This window comes from Vulpes lagopus, chromosome X, assembly GCF_018345385.1.
Source record: "Vulpes lagopus strain Blue_001 chromosome X, ASM1834538v1, whole genome shotgun sequence".
NCBI classification, from domain to species: domain Eukaryota; kingdom Metazoa; phylum Chordata; class Mammalia; order Carnivora; family Canidae; genus Vulpes; species Vulpes lagopus.
In genome coordinates, this window is record NC_054848.1 from 114,011,288 (window position 1) to 114,026,627 (window position 15,340).

The window sequence follows — 15,340 nt, forward strand, 5'->3', positions numbered from 1 at the left end:
CATTAACCGGCTCCTTCCACCTCCCAGATCTGTCTTGTGCCTTTTGCTGGAGATGCTATTTAAGGAGGTGGCTTGGGCCATTTTGGGAAGATACTCAATTTTCCCGGGTCTTTCTCATGTATACAGGGAGTATACATGTTATTAAACTTCTGTTTTGGAGATCCCTGGGTGGCTCAGTGGTTTAGCCCCTGCCTTCGGCCCAGGGTGTGATCCTGGAGTCCCAGGATCCAGTCCCAGGTCTGGCTCCCTGCATGGAGCCTGCTTCTCCCTCTGCCTGCCTGCCTGTCTGTCTGTCTCTCTCTCTCATTCTCTGTGTCTCTCATGAATAATTAAAATCTTTTTAAAAAATAAACTTCTGTTTCTCTCCTGTTAATCTTTTATTATAGGGAGGGGGGTTCTCAGCCAATAAGAATGGTAGAAGGAAAATCCTTTTTCTTCTCCTATGTGGACACATGAAAGTAAAGCCTTCATGAATGTAATTAGTGCCTTATGAAACCCCAGAAAAATCTCTAGCCCCTTCTGCCATGTGAGGGCATAGCAAGAAGTCTACAACCCAGAAGAGAGCCCTCACCTGACCATGCTAGCACCCGGATCTCGGACTTCCAGTTTCCAGAACTATAAGAAAGAAATCTATCTTGTTTATAAGGCACACAGTCTGGGATATTTTGTTATAGGAGCCCAAACGGACTAAGACTGACCTGATACTCTATATTATGAAAGAATAATCAGTTGGCATAATGTAGCCATTTGAACTAATAAAAATGATGAAAAGATAATGCAATATAGAAAATATGAAAATCGTGCAACCCGGGTGGCTCAGCGGTTTGGCACTGCCTTCGGTCCAGGGCGTGATCCTGGAGACCCGGGATTGAGTCCCACGTAGGGCTCCCTGCATGGAGCCTTCTTCTCCCTCTGCCTGTGTCTCTGCCTCTCTCTCGATTTCTCAAATAAATAAAAATTTTAAAAAAAAAGAAAGAAAATATGAAAATCATTTAAACTTGCTAAAAAAGGAAAAGCAAAGGCTTGAGGAATACCAAATACATGGAATTATACTTTCCACATGCTTGCAAATATGCTATATCCTTTAACTCTCACACTGGTGTCTATCATTATCATAATAATTCGAAAAAATAAGGAACCAGAAACCCAAGAATATTAAGTGATTTTACCAAGTTCATGGTGCTAGTAAGTACTAGAACCAGACTACATTTCCACAATTCACTGGTCAATTAATCTTCAACAAAGCAGGAGAGCATCTGCAACGGGAAAAACACAGTCCCTTCAACAAATAGTGTTGGAAAAACTAGACAGCAACATGAGAAAGAATGAAACTGGACCACTTCATTATATCATAAACAAAAATAAATTCAAAATGGATTAAAGACCAAAAGATGAGACCTGAAGCCATAAAAATCCTAGAAGGGAACATAAGCAGTAACTTCTTTAACATCAGCCACAATCACTTCCTTCTAGATATGTCTCCTGAGTTAAGGGAAACAAAAGCAAAAATAAACTATTCGGACTACATTAAAATAAAAAGCTTCTGCACAGAAAAGGAAACCATCGACAAAATTAAAAGGCAACCTATGAAATGGGAGAAGATATTTGTGAATGACATATCTCATAAAGGGTTAGCATCCAAAATATATAAAGAACTTATACAACTCAACACCCAAAGAAATAAGTAATCCAATTAAAAAAGGGGCAGAAGACATGAGTATTTTTCTAAGGAAGCCATCCAGATGGCTGACAGACACATAAAAAGATGCTCATCATCACTTATTATCACAGAAATGCAAATCAAAATAATATCACCTCACATCTGTCAGACGGCTACAATCAACAACACAAGAAACAACGGGTATTGATGAGGATGTGGAGAAAGGGGAACCCTCTTACACTTTTGGTGGGAATATAAACTGGTGCAGCCACTGTGGAAAACAGTACGAGGTCCCTCAAAAATAGAACTACCATATGGCCCAATAATTCCACTACTGGGTATTTACCCAAAAAATACAACAAAAAAAACTAATTCAAAAAAATAAATGCACCCCTATGTTTATTGCAGCATTTACAACAGCCAAATTATGGAAGTAGCAAAAGTGTCCATTGGTAGATGAATGTATAAAGAAGACATTACAAGATTATATGTATTATATAATATTATATATATATGATTAACAGGAGAGAAACAGAATTTTAATAACATGTATACTTCCTGTATACATGAGAAAGACCCAGGAAAATTGAGTATCTTCCCAAATGGTCCAAGCCACCTCCTTAAACATATACATATATATATATATATTTAAATAACAAAACATATATATTTACATAACAGATGATTATTGAGCCATAGAAGAGAATAGGGATACCTGGGTGGCTCAGTGTTTGAGCATCTGCATTTGGCTCAGGTCGTGATCCTGGGGTCTTGGGATCAAGTCCCACATCAGGTTCCCATGGGGAGCCTGCTTCTCCCTCAACCTATGTCTATGCCTCTGTCTCTGTGTCTCTCATGAATAAATAAATAAAATCTTTATTAAAAAAAAAAGAATGAGGGACGCCTGGGTGGCTCAGTGGTTGAGCGTGTGGCTTTGGCTCAGGGTGTGATCCTGGGGTCCCGGGATCAAGTCCCACATCAGGCTCCCTGCATGGAGCCTGCTTCTGCCTCTGCCTATGGCTCAGCCTCTCTCTCTCTCTCTCTGTCTCTCATGAATATATAAAATCTTTTTTTTAAAAAAAGAATGAGATCTTGCCATTTGCAATGACATGGATGGAGCTAGAGAGTATAAAGCTGTGTGAAATAAGTCAATCAGAGAAAGATAAATACCATGACTTCACTCATATGTGGAATATAAGCAAAACAAGCATGGTGAGGGAGAGAGAGAAAGGGAAACTAAGACATAGACTTAACTATAGACAATAAACTGATGGTCAGCAGAGGAGAGGTGGGTGGTGGGATGGGTGAAATAGGTGATGGGAATTAAGGAGTGCATTTATCGTGATGAGCACCAGGTGATTAAAATAAAAACTTAAAAAGTCAGACTGAGTGGTGCCTGGCTATCTCAGTCTCTAGAGCATGCGACTCTTGATCTCAGGGTTGTGAGTTCAAGCCCCATGTGTGTAAAGATTACTTTAAAATAAAAACATCTTGGGGATCCCTGGGTGGCTCAGCGGTTTAGCACCTGCCTTCAACCCAGGACGTGATCCTGGAGTCTCAGGATCAAGTCCCATGTCAGACTCCCTGCACAGAACCTGCTTCTCCCTCTGCCTGTGTCTCTGCCTCTCTCTGTGTCTCTCATGAATAGGTAAATAAAATCTTTAAAAAAATAAAAAAACATCTTTTTAAAAAATCAGACTGAATCTTTTGGTTGCAAAGTAACACTTTTCACACTTTATCACTGTCTTCTGCTGTTTCCCCAGCATTTGTTTCATTAATATGGTTCCATTGACCTGATAGTCAATGTGTGAGCCCACATAACATTTGGCCAATTATTCCAACTTTAAAATGCCAGTGAGTGCCTGGTGTGGTAAATATCTTTCATTAGTCTTGCCGTTTTCAAATTTTATCAGAATATGTATGTACCCAAGTGTATTTCTGGATGACTTTAACACCACTTTGTCAAATTCAGGGAAGATTGTGTGATTTTTTTGTACAATTATCATAAAGCATACATTGAATTTAAGGGGAAGAAACCTCATTACAAATATCAAATGTTCCCTTACAGTAAAATGAACATCTGTTCATTCCAGACTTTCATATGACTTAGGAGATACTGTGGCTTCTCTTTATAGCTTTAGAACAATTCTTGATAGATTCATTCATATAAAGTCATTAGATATTTTTCCTTTTATGTGTGACTTTACACACACATACACACACACACGCACACACACACACATAATAGGTTCAGAAGGAGATTCCCCAAAATGTGCCACTTTGGTACATGGATTATTTCAGCTGAAGATAATCAAGACTTAAAAGATTCAGGAAAAGCTTTTACCTCTCCCTTAAATGCCTCTAAGAATTTTGATAGAGGGCCTGGTCCAGGAAAAGAGCTACCACCAGAGAGAAGTACAGAGAGTCTGAGCTAGATGTGGTAAGCTGGAAGGAGCGCCACAGAGCCTAGCGATCAGATTCCTTCCTGTGTCCCACTGTCTGCATGGCAGGACAAACATTTGTTTACCAAACATTTGCTCTTCACGTCTTCCTGTGAACTGTCTTCCTTCCCTTTGAAGCCCCAGATCCGCTACCCCTGTCTGCTCAGCTCAGGATAGCATCCAAGCCTCAATGCCTCTGAGCCCCTCAAGCCTTTGTAGGGCTCCAAAACAAACATTTTTTTTCTCCTGTTAATCTGTCTTACGTCAATTTAATTAATAGACCAGGCAAAAGAATCCAGAAGAGTAGAGAAAAAATGTTCTTCCCCTGCAATAATTATATTATTACATTATATATTGTTACATTAATATATATTATATATAATTAGTTTTTACTTACCTTATTTGACTGTCTTAATAGTTTTCATAGTTTTTACCTTATTATCTTGGGATTTCTAACCAGATAATATATTCTGTGAGTTCGCATTGCATCATGAAAATCAAGTGAAAATTGCACCTCTAATAATAGTAAAGTTGTTTTTTTTTTTAACAGCCACCACATTCTCATTTGTACTAAATGCTACATGTCTCCATACAGGAGAATCAAGCAGCATCCCTGATTTGAGTGCTCCCTCCACAAACAAAACCCCAAATGCTCTGGCAGATATATGGTCATAGTCAATGCCAATACTGCCCTCAATGGGCCTTAAATCACATGTATTAGAGACAGGTTGTTCTCTGTACTCATATACCAAAAGATGACTGGATTTTGGATAGCAAAGCAATATGTTATCCATAAATATGGGCTACAGAATTAGAACCATATTTTGGTTAAAAAAAAAAAAAACCTTAGTGTGTTGGCTGATTTGCAGTTTAGCAAAGTATTTTTAAGTAGCTTCATTCTTGACCTGTGTGACTACTCCACCAGAAATGCAGTATAATGATTACATCTGATTTTTAGGAAAGACAAATGGGTCCTTAGAAGAATAGGTAGGAGGTATGATGGTTTGTGACATTTGTCTGAGTGTACCGTTGACTTCTAGTCTCCGTTCCTATGACAAAAGTCAATCTTCCCTTGATGATGAAACTCTTGGAAGGGATTTATGACACCTGAGTTCTTTTTGAAGGATCTGCCTTTAGGTAGATAAAGGGAGTTCAGAGAAAGTCAAGTTTGTTATTTTTCAAAAGACTACTGTTCAAAGTAATCAAAATACCAAAATGGCATATTTTACAGTGGCATATTCTGCTACCCTTCAAAGATTTCCTTGATCACTTTATTTAATTATACAACCTGTCCCCATACTGGAACTCTAGAACCTTTTTTAACCTGAATGTATATTTTAACCGTTGAACTTTATTTTATTTTTACTTAAATCCACTATAGTCAGCATACAAAGCGATAATAGTTTCAGGTGTACAATATAGCCACTTATTTCTATACATTGCTCAGTGCTTATCAAGATAAGTGTACTCTTAATCCTCTTCATCTATTTCACCCATTTCCCCCCGGTCTGATAACCATAAGTTTGTTCTCTATAGTTAAGAGTCTGGAATTTCTCACATCTTTTTTTGTTCATTTGTTTTGTTTCTTAAACTCCATATGAATGAAATCATATGGTATTTGTCTTTCTCTGCCTTATTTTGCTTAGCATTATTGTCTCTAGATCCATCCACATCATCACAAATGGCAAGATTTCATTATTTTTTATGGCTGAGTAACACTTCATTGTATATATACACTACATCTTTATCCATTCATCTATCAATGGGCGCTTGGGGTGCTTCCGTATTTTGGCTATTGTAAATAATGCTGCAATAAACATAGGGGTGCATTTATCTTTTCAAATTAGTGTTTTTGTATTCTTTGAGTAAATACCCAGTAGTGGAATTACTGGACCATATGGTGATTCTATTTTTAATGTTTTGTGGAATCTCCATACTGTTTTCCACAGTGACTGCACCAGTTTGCATTCACACCAACAGTGCAAGAGGGTCCCCTGACCTTTATTTTTACCACCCTCTAATGGTATATAACTTAAGTCTGTGCCCTTTCCTCCCACCTAGAATGCAAGTTCCATGAGGACAAGTATTCTTGATTCTTTTGTTTAAAAATAGCATGTAACTGTCACTGATAAATATTTGTTGAGCAAATACCAGACAGCAGTGTCTAACTATTATAATTAAAACAACTGACTATCTGGTTCAAGAAGTGACTGAAGGATCAATGTAACAAACTAGAAGCTCAAATGTTATGAGACCCAATTTCATACTGGCAGGAAAAAAAAAGAAACCTGAAAGACCAACTTCCCAGTATTTACCCAAATAAATTCCACATGGGTTAAAGAGGTAGAGTATAAAATATGAACCATAAAATCACAATCCAGAAAGGGACATACACTATCTTTTGTTAAGCAAAGAAGTCAGAAAAGGAAAGAAGACGCAGAAAAACAGAATGAGGTCATACTTGCACAAACAAAACGAGGTGGAAGAAAAAGCTTTATTTGTACACATTTAGGAGTTAGTAGATGATTGTGTCAGCAAAGAAAAAATGTGGACAGATTAGTATGGGGTATTTGGTAATGGTTGAGGCTGGATATGTGGGTTGAATTCTAATTTTTTTCTTTCTATAGTTGTGTCTAAAATATTAGAATCAGAAAGTAGTATCTTTAAATTATAATTACACACAGATTTTTTTTTATTAATTTAGCTCCTACCACATTAAACAAATTAAAGTCTCAAGCTTCCCAATCTGTAAAAAGGAATATTCCTGGCCTTACAACTAGTAACAACAATTATAACAATGACAATTATTAACATTTACCCAGTTCTCACTAACATTTAGGCACTATGCTAAGAGCTATTTTGTGATTCTACTCATTTAATCTGCATAATAAAACTCATGACAGAAAATATTATTACTTCTGCCTCAATGATCTGTCAAGACGGTTAAATGAGCCAATGCACATAAAAATACTGCTATAAACTAAACACAATCTAGAAACGGAAGTAATCACATCATTTTTATATGCAGTCATACACCTAATGAAACAAATTTATTGATAATTTAGTTTGTTTATCCTTGAGAACTTATATCCTTGGATCTCAGCATACAAGCACTCTGAACAATCCAATCCATTAGCTAAGCTTAATCACCACTCCAATATCACCGTGTTGGAGTAGTAATTCTAGTAGTAATTAGCCACATTTATAGACTTCACCAAAAACAAAATATTTAGGGGCACCTGAGTGGCACAGTTGGTTAAGCATCCGACTTCAGGTTTCAGCTCAGGCTATGACCCCATGATCATGTGATCAAGCCCCACACTGGGCCCTGTGCTCAGTGCAGAGTCTGCTTTTTGTTCTCTTTCTCTCTCCCTCTACCCCCCCTCTAGTGCACTCACGCTCTCTCCCTATCTCTCAAATAAATAAAAATCTTTAAATAAAATAAATTAAATAAAATAAAACATTTGGGAGGATCAAGAGATACAAACTTCCAGTTATAAAATAAATAAGTAATGGAATATATGTATAGCACAGTGAATACAGTCAATATTATTAACTTTCTATGATGACAGACAGTAGGTAACTAGACATACTATGATCAGTTTGCAATGTATACAAATGTCAAATTATTGTGTTGTATAAATGAAACTAATATAATATTGTATGTCAATTATACTTCAATAAAAAACATAAAAACATTGGGCTTCAAAGGACACTATTAAAAAGTGAAAAGGTGGGTGCCTGGGTGGCTCAGTGGTTGAGTGTCTGCCTTTGGGTCAGGTTGTTATCCTGGAATCTGGAATCAAGTCCTCCATCAGGTTCCCTGCAGGGAGCCTGCTTCTCCCTCTGCAAATGTCTCTGCCCCCCTCTCTCTCTCTCTCTCATCAACAAATAAAGTCTTTTAAAAAAAAAGTGAAAAGGCAACCCACAGAATGGGAAAAAATACTTGCAAATTTTATATTTGATAAGAACTTATTATCCAGGTTATATCACTAACTCTTACAACTTAATAAGAAGACAATCCAATTTTTAAAAATGATAAAAGGATCTGGTTGCCTGTGTGGCTCAGTCGGTTAAGTGGCTGACTCTTGGTTTCAGCTCAGGTCATGATCTCAGGGTCCTGGGATTGAGCCCAATGAGCCCAATGCTGGGCTCCCTGCTCAGCAAGGAGTCTGCTTCCCCTCTCCCTCTTCCTCTGCCTGCCCCCCTCTGCTTGTGCACTCTCTCTCTCTGAAATACATCTTTTTTAAAAATTGGAAAAGGATCTAGAGACTTTTTCAAAAAAGATAAATGGGCCAATAAGTACATTAAAAGATGCTCAATGTCATTAGTTATTAGGGGGATGCAAATCAAAATCACAATGAGATACAACTTCACATCCTGTAAGATTAAGAAAAAAAGACAGTAGCAATGATTTTTTTTTTAAGATTTTATTTATTTGAGAGAGAGAGTGAGCCAGAGGGAGAGGGAGAGAGAAACTAAAGCAGAGTCCACTCTGAGTGCAGAGCCCAACATGGGGCTCAATCTTGTGACCATGAGATCATGACCTGAGCCAAAACCAAGAGTCAGATGCTCAACCGAGCCACCCAGGCACCCCAACAATAGCAATTCTTTGCAAGGTTGATAAATCATTGCTGGTGAGAATGTAAATATGGCAGCTACTTTGGAACAAAGTCTGGCAGTCCCTCAAAATGTTCAAATATAGAGTCACTGTATGACCCAGCAATTTTACCTAGGTCAATTCCACCCAAAAGAAGTCAACACACATGTCTACACAAAAATGTGCACACAAATATTCATTTAACTGTTATTCATAAGAGCTAAAAAACGTAAATAACACACATGACCATGTACTGATGAATGGACAAACACAGTTTCCATATCCATACAATGGAATAGTGTTGAGTGATAAAAAAAGAATGAAGTAATCATATATTAGTAAGCCTTGAAAATATGCCAGGTATAAGAAAATGGATACAAAGGGCCATATGTCAAATGATTTCATTTATATGCAATGTCCATTATAAGCAAATTCATAAAGGATATAAAGTAGAATAGTGGTTTCCAGGTGCTGGAGAAGGGGGATCTCCAATGACTGCTAATGGATATAGAGTTCCTTTTGAAGTGATGAAAACATCCTGGCATAAGACGTGGTAATGATTGCACAACCCCCTGAATAAACTAAAATATACTGAGTTGTAAATTTTAAAGGGTAGATGTTATGGTAGTTATATCTTAATTTTTAAAAAGTCAGTGTTGGAAAAGGCCATATGTATTCAGTGCATCACAATCTTCATATCACAGATGGACAAGGGACTTGCCCAAGGAAATAGGATGATGTAGGATAGATTAATACTAACAACATAAATGGCGGAAACAAGTCAACACAAAATGTTTACAATGTGCCAAGGATTTTTCGAAGTTTTTCACACACATGCATTTATTGAGTTCTTACTAGAACCTATGAGGTACAAGCTGGTATATATATATCTTTTTTTAGTGATGACAAAAAAAATAAGGAAAAAAATTTAATAACTGTCTTTACATCTCACAGCCATCAAGCTCATCCCTGACCAGTGTCTGTGTCTGATTGCCTCACTGCAGCACCTCAGGTCCTCTCATGACTAATCCTGCACTAGCACATACGAAATATTTGAGGAAATCACTGAAAAAGTTCAATTCCTCTTACGGAGTTTGGCCAATCCCAGATGCCCAAGGGAAGGGTCCTTGGAGAATGGCAAAGCTGGGCACTGTCCTTCCATCCTTGGCTGCTTGACTGGTTAGGCTGGCCTGGGTTAGGGGATAGAGGAGGAAATAAGATTTCTACCCTTTCTATACTCACACCCTTGACCCATCTCCACTTTCATTACTAGGGTTCCAGCCAGGGCTGTGGTCATTGCTTTTCTGTAATGTGAATTGTAGGGGCTTGTGGGGCACAGATAAGTATGGTGGGAGATTGTTCTTGTCTTTTTGGAAAAGCAAACCATTTTCAAAGTTCCATTCCTGACAATGTGAACACCAGAGGTTAGAGAAGGTAAAGATACTTTCTAATAGAAGAAAACACAGGAACAAGACTCTTCTGAGTCCTAATAATCATCCAGGTAAATGTAGAGCAGGTGATGAGATCCCAATTGAGGGAGGTTTGCAAGTTGGAGGGCAGTGGGTCAGCATTCTCTAGGGTTACGGGAAAATTTTGGGTATGCTCATGATGATGTGGTGGAGAGAGAAATGAAAGCTACACTGAGAGTGGGGCGGGGGGGAGCGGGCATTCCTCCATTACAGCCCTGCAGTGTGCTGTGCCCTAACCAGAGAACTTGTCTGGGTAGAGTGATGCTCAACAAGAATAAAGTTTGTAGTGGCTTTTGGACCAGTGGTGGGGGTGGAGCTGCTATCCCTGAACTCAGGAGGGCCCTGGCAGCCATTGGATGTCAGGCATTCTCAAGGTGTTTCTCGGCATTCTATGTATGTTAAGACTCTAAAACCAGTAGGCCAATGGAAGTTAATCACAATTTATAGGATGGGGTTCTCAGAAGAGATGGAGCTTAACCTCTGATGTAAGTACAAAAGTAGGCAAGAAATCCAGCTTTGGTTCTCCTGGAAAGATATGCAGCCTTCTTTATATATGTCTAGAAAGAGTAAGATAAATTTATGTCTAACAGTTTTGCATATTTGGAGTTTTGATATGTATGTTTTCTCATTTCTTACATTCATTGTCTTCGCTGGTTATTAATTGTGACAAGTAACATTCTAATTTTTGTATATTTCATTTTTTGCCCTTCCCACCTTATCTCTGACACAATCTAGCCATGTGGTTTTCTTGAAGCATTAATCTTTAGAGGAATTTGGAAAGGAGGAAAGGAAAATTTCAGCTTGCATCAAGAATTCCTGAAATAACTTATTATGGTAGAAAATATTTGTAGTTCTTGTATCTGATAGGAGTCATATGCATATTATATAAATAATCCCTACAACCTAATAATAAAACAAGTTAATTATTTTTGTTGTTCTTTTTCTTTTTTCTTCAAGTTTTAAGAATTTATTTATTTATTAATCCATTTATTTATTCATGAGAGACAGAGAGAGAGAGGCAGAGACACAGGCAGAGGGAGAAGCAGGCTCCATGCAGGAAGCCTGATGTGGGACTCGATCCCAGGACTCCGGGATCACGCCCTGAGCCAATGGCAGATGCTCAACCGCTGAGCCACCCAGGCATCCCTTCAAGTTTTTGTTTAAATTAGAGTTAACACAGTAACTGTAGTTAGTGTAATATTAGTTTCAGATGTAGAAGTCAATGATTCATCACTTAATACAACACCCAGTGCTCATCACAAGCGCCCACCTTAATCCCTGTAACCCATTCAACCCATCCCTCTGCCCACCTCCCCTCTAGTAACCCTCAATTTGTTCTCAATAATGAAGAGTCCCTTTTCTGGTTGACCTCTCTCTTCCCCCTCCCCCATGTTCATCTGTTTTGTTTCTTAAATGCCACATATGAGTGAAATCATATAGTATTTGTTTTTCTCTGACTTATTTTGCTTAGCCTTATAGTCTCTAGATCCATCCATGTCATTGCAAATGGCAAGATTTTGTTCTTTTTTTATGAATGAGATGGTTGAGTAGTATTCCATTGTGTATGTAGATATCACATCTTCTTTATCCATTCATCAGTCAGTGGACATTTGGGCTCTTTCCATAGTTTGGCTATTATTGATATTGCTGCAATAAACATCAGGATGCTTGTATTCTTTCAAATCAGTATTTTTGTATCTTTTGGAAAAACACATAGTAGTGAAATTGCTGGATCACAGAGTAGTTCCATGTCTAACTTTTTGAGGAACATCCATACTGTTTTCCACGGTGGCTGCAGCAGTTTGCATTCCCACCAACAGTGTAAGAGGATTCCTGTTTCTCCACATCCCCTCCTGTATTGTTACTTTTAGCTATTCTGTTATTGTTTCCTGTGTGGTTAATTTTAGCCATTCTGACCTGTGTGAGATGATATCTCATTGTAGTTTTGATTTGTATTTCTCTGATGATCAGTGATATTAAGCATCTTTTCATGTGTCTGTTGCCATCTATGTGTCTTCTTTGATGAAATGGAAGACAAGCTAATTAAAAAGTAGGAGGAGTTGTAGAGTATACAACTCCTGACCTTGGGGTTGTAAGTTCATGTCCACGTTGGGTTAGACATTATTTAAAAATAAAATTATTTTTTTATAGAAGGCTCCAAACTCAGCATGGGTCTTGAACTCATGACCCTAAGATCAAGAGTCAGATGCTCTAACACCTGAGCTATCCAGGTGCCCTAAAAGTAAAATATTTTTAAAAAGTAGAGGAAATAGTGGACGCCTGGGTGGCTCAGTGGTTGGGCATCTGCCTTCGGCTCAGGGTGTGATCCCGGTCCAGGAATTGGGTCCCGCATCAGGCTCCCTACGAGGAGCCTGCTTTTCCCTTCTCCCTCTGTCTATCTCTCTGCCTCTCTCGGTGTGTCTATTATTCATGAATGAATGAATGAATGAATAAATAAATAAGTAGTAGGGGAAAAGGATTTGAAGATACTTAACCAAAGAATATATGCTAATGGTCAATAAGCACCTAATATGATTACTATGATTAATCATTAGAGAAACATAAATTTAAAATACAGTGAGATACCACTTTATAGTCACTAGGTCACAGTAAAAAAAAAAGACTGTAACAAGTATTGGTGATGATGGGGAGAAACTAGAAAAATCATACAGTGCTATGAAGATTGGAAAGTAATTAAGCCACTTTGGAAAACACCTTAGCTATTCCTCAAAACACAGAGTTCACCTATAATCTAGCACTTGCACACCTAGTTATATACTCAAGGTAAATATAGATGCAGACCAGAAGGTGCTCATGAATGCTCCTAGTAGCATTATTCACAACAGCTGAAAATTAGAAACAACCCAAATGTCCATCAACTGATGAAGAGATACCCAAAATGTGGTCTTTCTATACCACAGAATAGTATTCATCCATAAAAAGGGAATGAGGTACTGGGACATGCTACAACATCTATGTGCCTTGAAAACAATATGATAATCGGAAAAATGAAACAGGCATAAAATACCAGATATTTTATGACTCCATTCACATGGTATGTCCAGAAATTCAAATCCAAAGCGAAGAACATAGAACAGTGGTTGCCTGGAGCTAGGGGAACAGGAAGCCAAACACAAATGAGCAATAAATGTCTTTTAGAGTTGAAGGTACTGCTGTAAATTTAATTATAGTAATGGGTGCACACCTGCAGATTCCCTAAAACTCGTTGAATCGTATAACATGAAACCAATGTATGTTGTGGGATGTAAATTACATCTCTATTTTTTTTTTTTAAAGAAGCGAAAACAGGGATATCATATTCATTGTTCTACTCAGGAAGGCGGCCTTGCCTACGTTATAATAAAATCCGCAGGTGGCAGCCCGGGTGGAGGGATTCAGCGCTTTAGCGCCACCTTCAGCCCGGGGCGTGATCCTGGGGTCCTGGGATCAAGTCCCACGTCGGGCTCCCTGCGGGGAGCCTGCTTCTCCCTCTGCCTGTGTCTCTGCCTCTCTCTCTCTCTCTGTGTCTCTCATGAATAAATAAATAAAATTTTAAAAAAGGGATCCCTGGGTGGCTCAGCGGTTTAGCGCCTGCCTTCGGCTCAGGGTGTGATCCTGGGATCCGGGATCGAGCCCCGAGTTGGGCTCCCTGCATGGAGCCTGCTTCTCCCTCTGTCTGTGTCTCTGCCTCTCTCTGTGTGTCTCTCATGAATAAATAAAATCTTAAATAAAAAAATAAATAAATAATCTTTTAAAAGGGGGATCCCTGGGTGGCTCGGCGGTTTAGCGCCTGCATTAGGCCCAGGGCGTGACCCTGGAGCCCCGGATCCAGTCCCACGTCGGGCTCCCTGCATGGAGCCTGCCTCTCTCTCTGTCTCTCTCTCATGAGTAAATAAATAAAATCTTTTAAAAAATAAAAAAACAAATAAAAATAAATAAATAAAATAAATAAAAACTGCCCCTTTCGGAGTAATGTCTACCAAGGCAAAGCTTGGGAACAGAGTAAGGATAAGGCACAGAAGTGTCCTTCTTCGAGTCCCGGATTAAAAAAAAAAAAACGTGGCAATGCAAAGCGGGTGCTTTGCCTCAGGCTGTGATCTAACTCCACGAACGACCGTCTGGCCCTGATTTTTTTCTTTAATTTCACTCCTATGTAGGCGTTTCCCTCTGTCTGAGGCTGTACCGCGATTTCTCCCCAGAAACGGTCTTGAGTCCATAAAACTGACGCAGGAGGCTCTGAATTCGACCCTCAAGAACACTCAGCGAATAGGCCGCTTTTGCTAGTTAATTCTCGTTAAAATTTCGTAGGAGACCGTAAAGGATAAAGCAGGTGGGAACATTCTAGAAAATGAAAGGGTCTCTACTCACTCTTCAGAAACATGTCCTGGAGAAGTGCAGCCAAGGCCGCTCGTCAGCCGGCCAGGGCCTGGGCAGGAAACTGCGCCCCCCGCTGACGACGCGGCGCAAGTTGTCCCGAAGCGGCAGGAGCGCCTCACTAGGCCTGAGGAAACTTCTGTCCCGTCCCCGAAAAAGGCGCCGACCTCCGCCGGCCGACCACGCATGCGCATCACGCGAGCCAGCCGCGGTGGGTTCGCGCGCCCCCTGCCGGCCGTCAGGACGCAGCGCAGGAGGCTCGAGCCCGCTTGCTTCAGGGTCCGTGGTCCCGTTGGCGGTGCCCCCGCTGAATGGCCGAAATTCAATATTCCGGTCACTCGCTGCCACGACGCGGGAAGTTCCAACAGAACTGGAGCCCATCGCTCTGTGCCCAGATGGAAATTCATAGGCAGAACACGGATAGAGGTTCAAAGTCAATATACAACATTCGGTTGATTTTCTGTATCCCAGTAAGAAATACTTCTTGGAATATGAATGGCCCAATGCCATTTTCAGGACCCTGGAAAACAACAGAAACGGAAATTCTCAAGTACGGATCTAGCAAAATATTAGCAGGCTCTTGTGGAAAATATATGAAACACTCTTGAAAGCAAATGCAAGAAAAGTAAGTCTGTTGGGATAGTCTTTATATACATAATATGTATAAATATATATAAATATAAATATAACTATAAATTATATAAACTGATAATTTATATAATTATATAAATATATAAATTTATATAAATATAAATATATTTATATATATGATTCATATAAATATATATTACATATA

The 15,340-nt window shown here is 39.1% G+C and overlaps 1 long non-coding RNA gene across 1 annotated transcript in view; it reads right to left on the reverse strand.

Moving 5' to 3' along the window:
- LOC121483476 overlaps window positions 1-14,673 on the reverse strand; it is a 111,950-nt gene extending 97,277 nt beyond the window's left edge. The window contains exon 1 of the long non-coding RNA XR_005985737.1: window positions 14,539-14,673. This is a non-coding gene — a long non-coding RNA (uncharacterized LOC121483476). The remainder of the gene's footprint in view (window positions 1-14,538) is intronic.
- Between the last annotated feature and the right edge of the window lie 667 nt (window positions 14,674-15,340).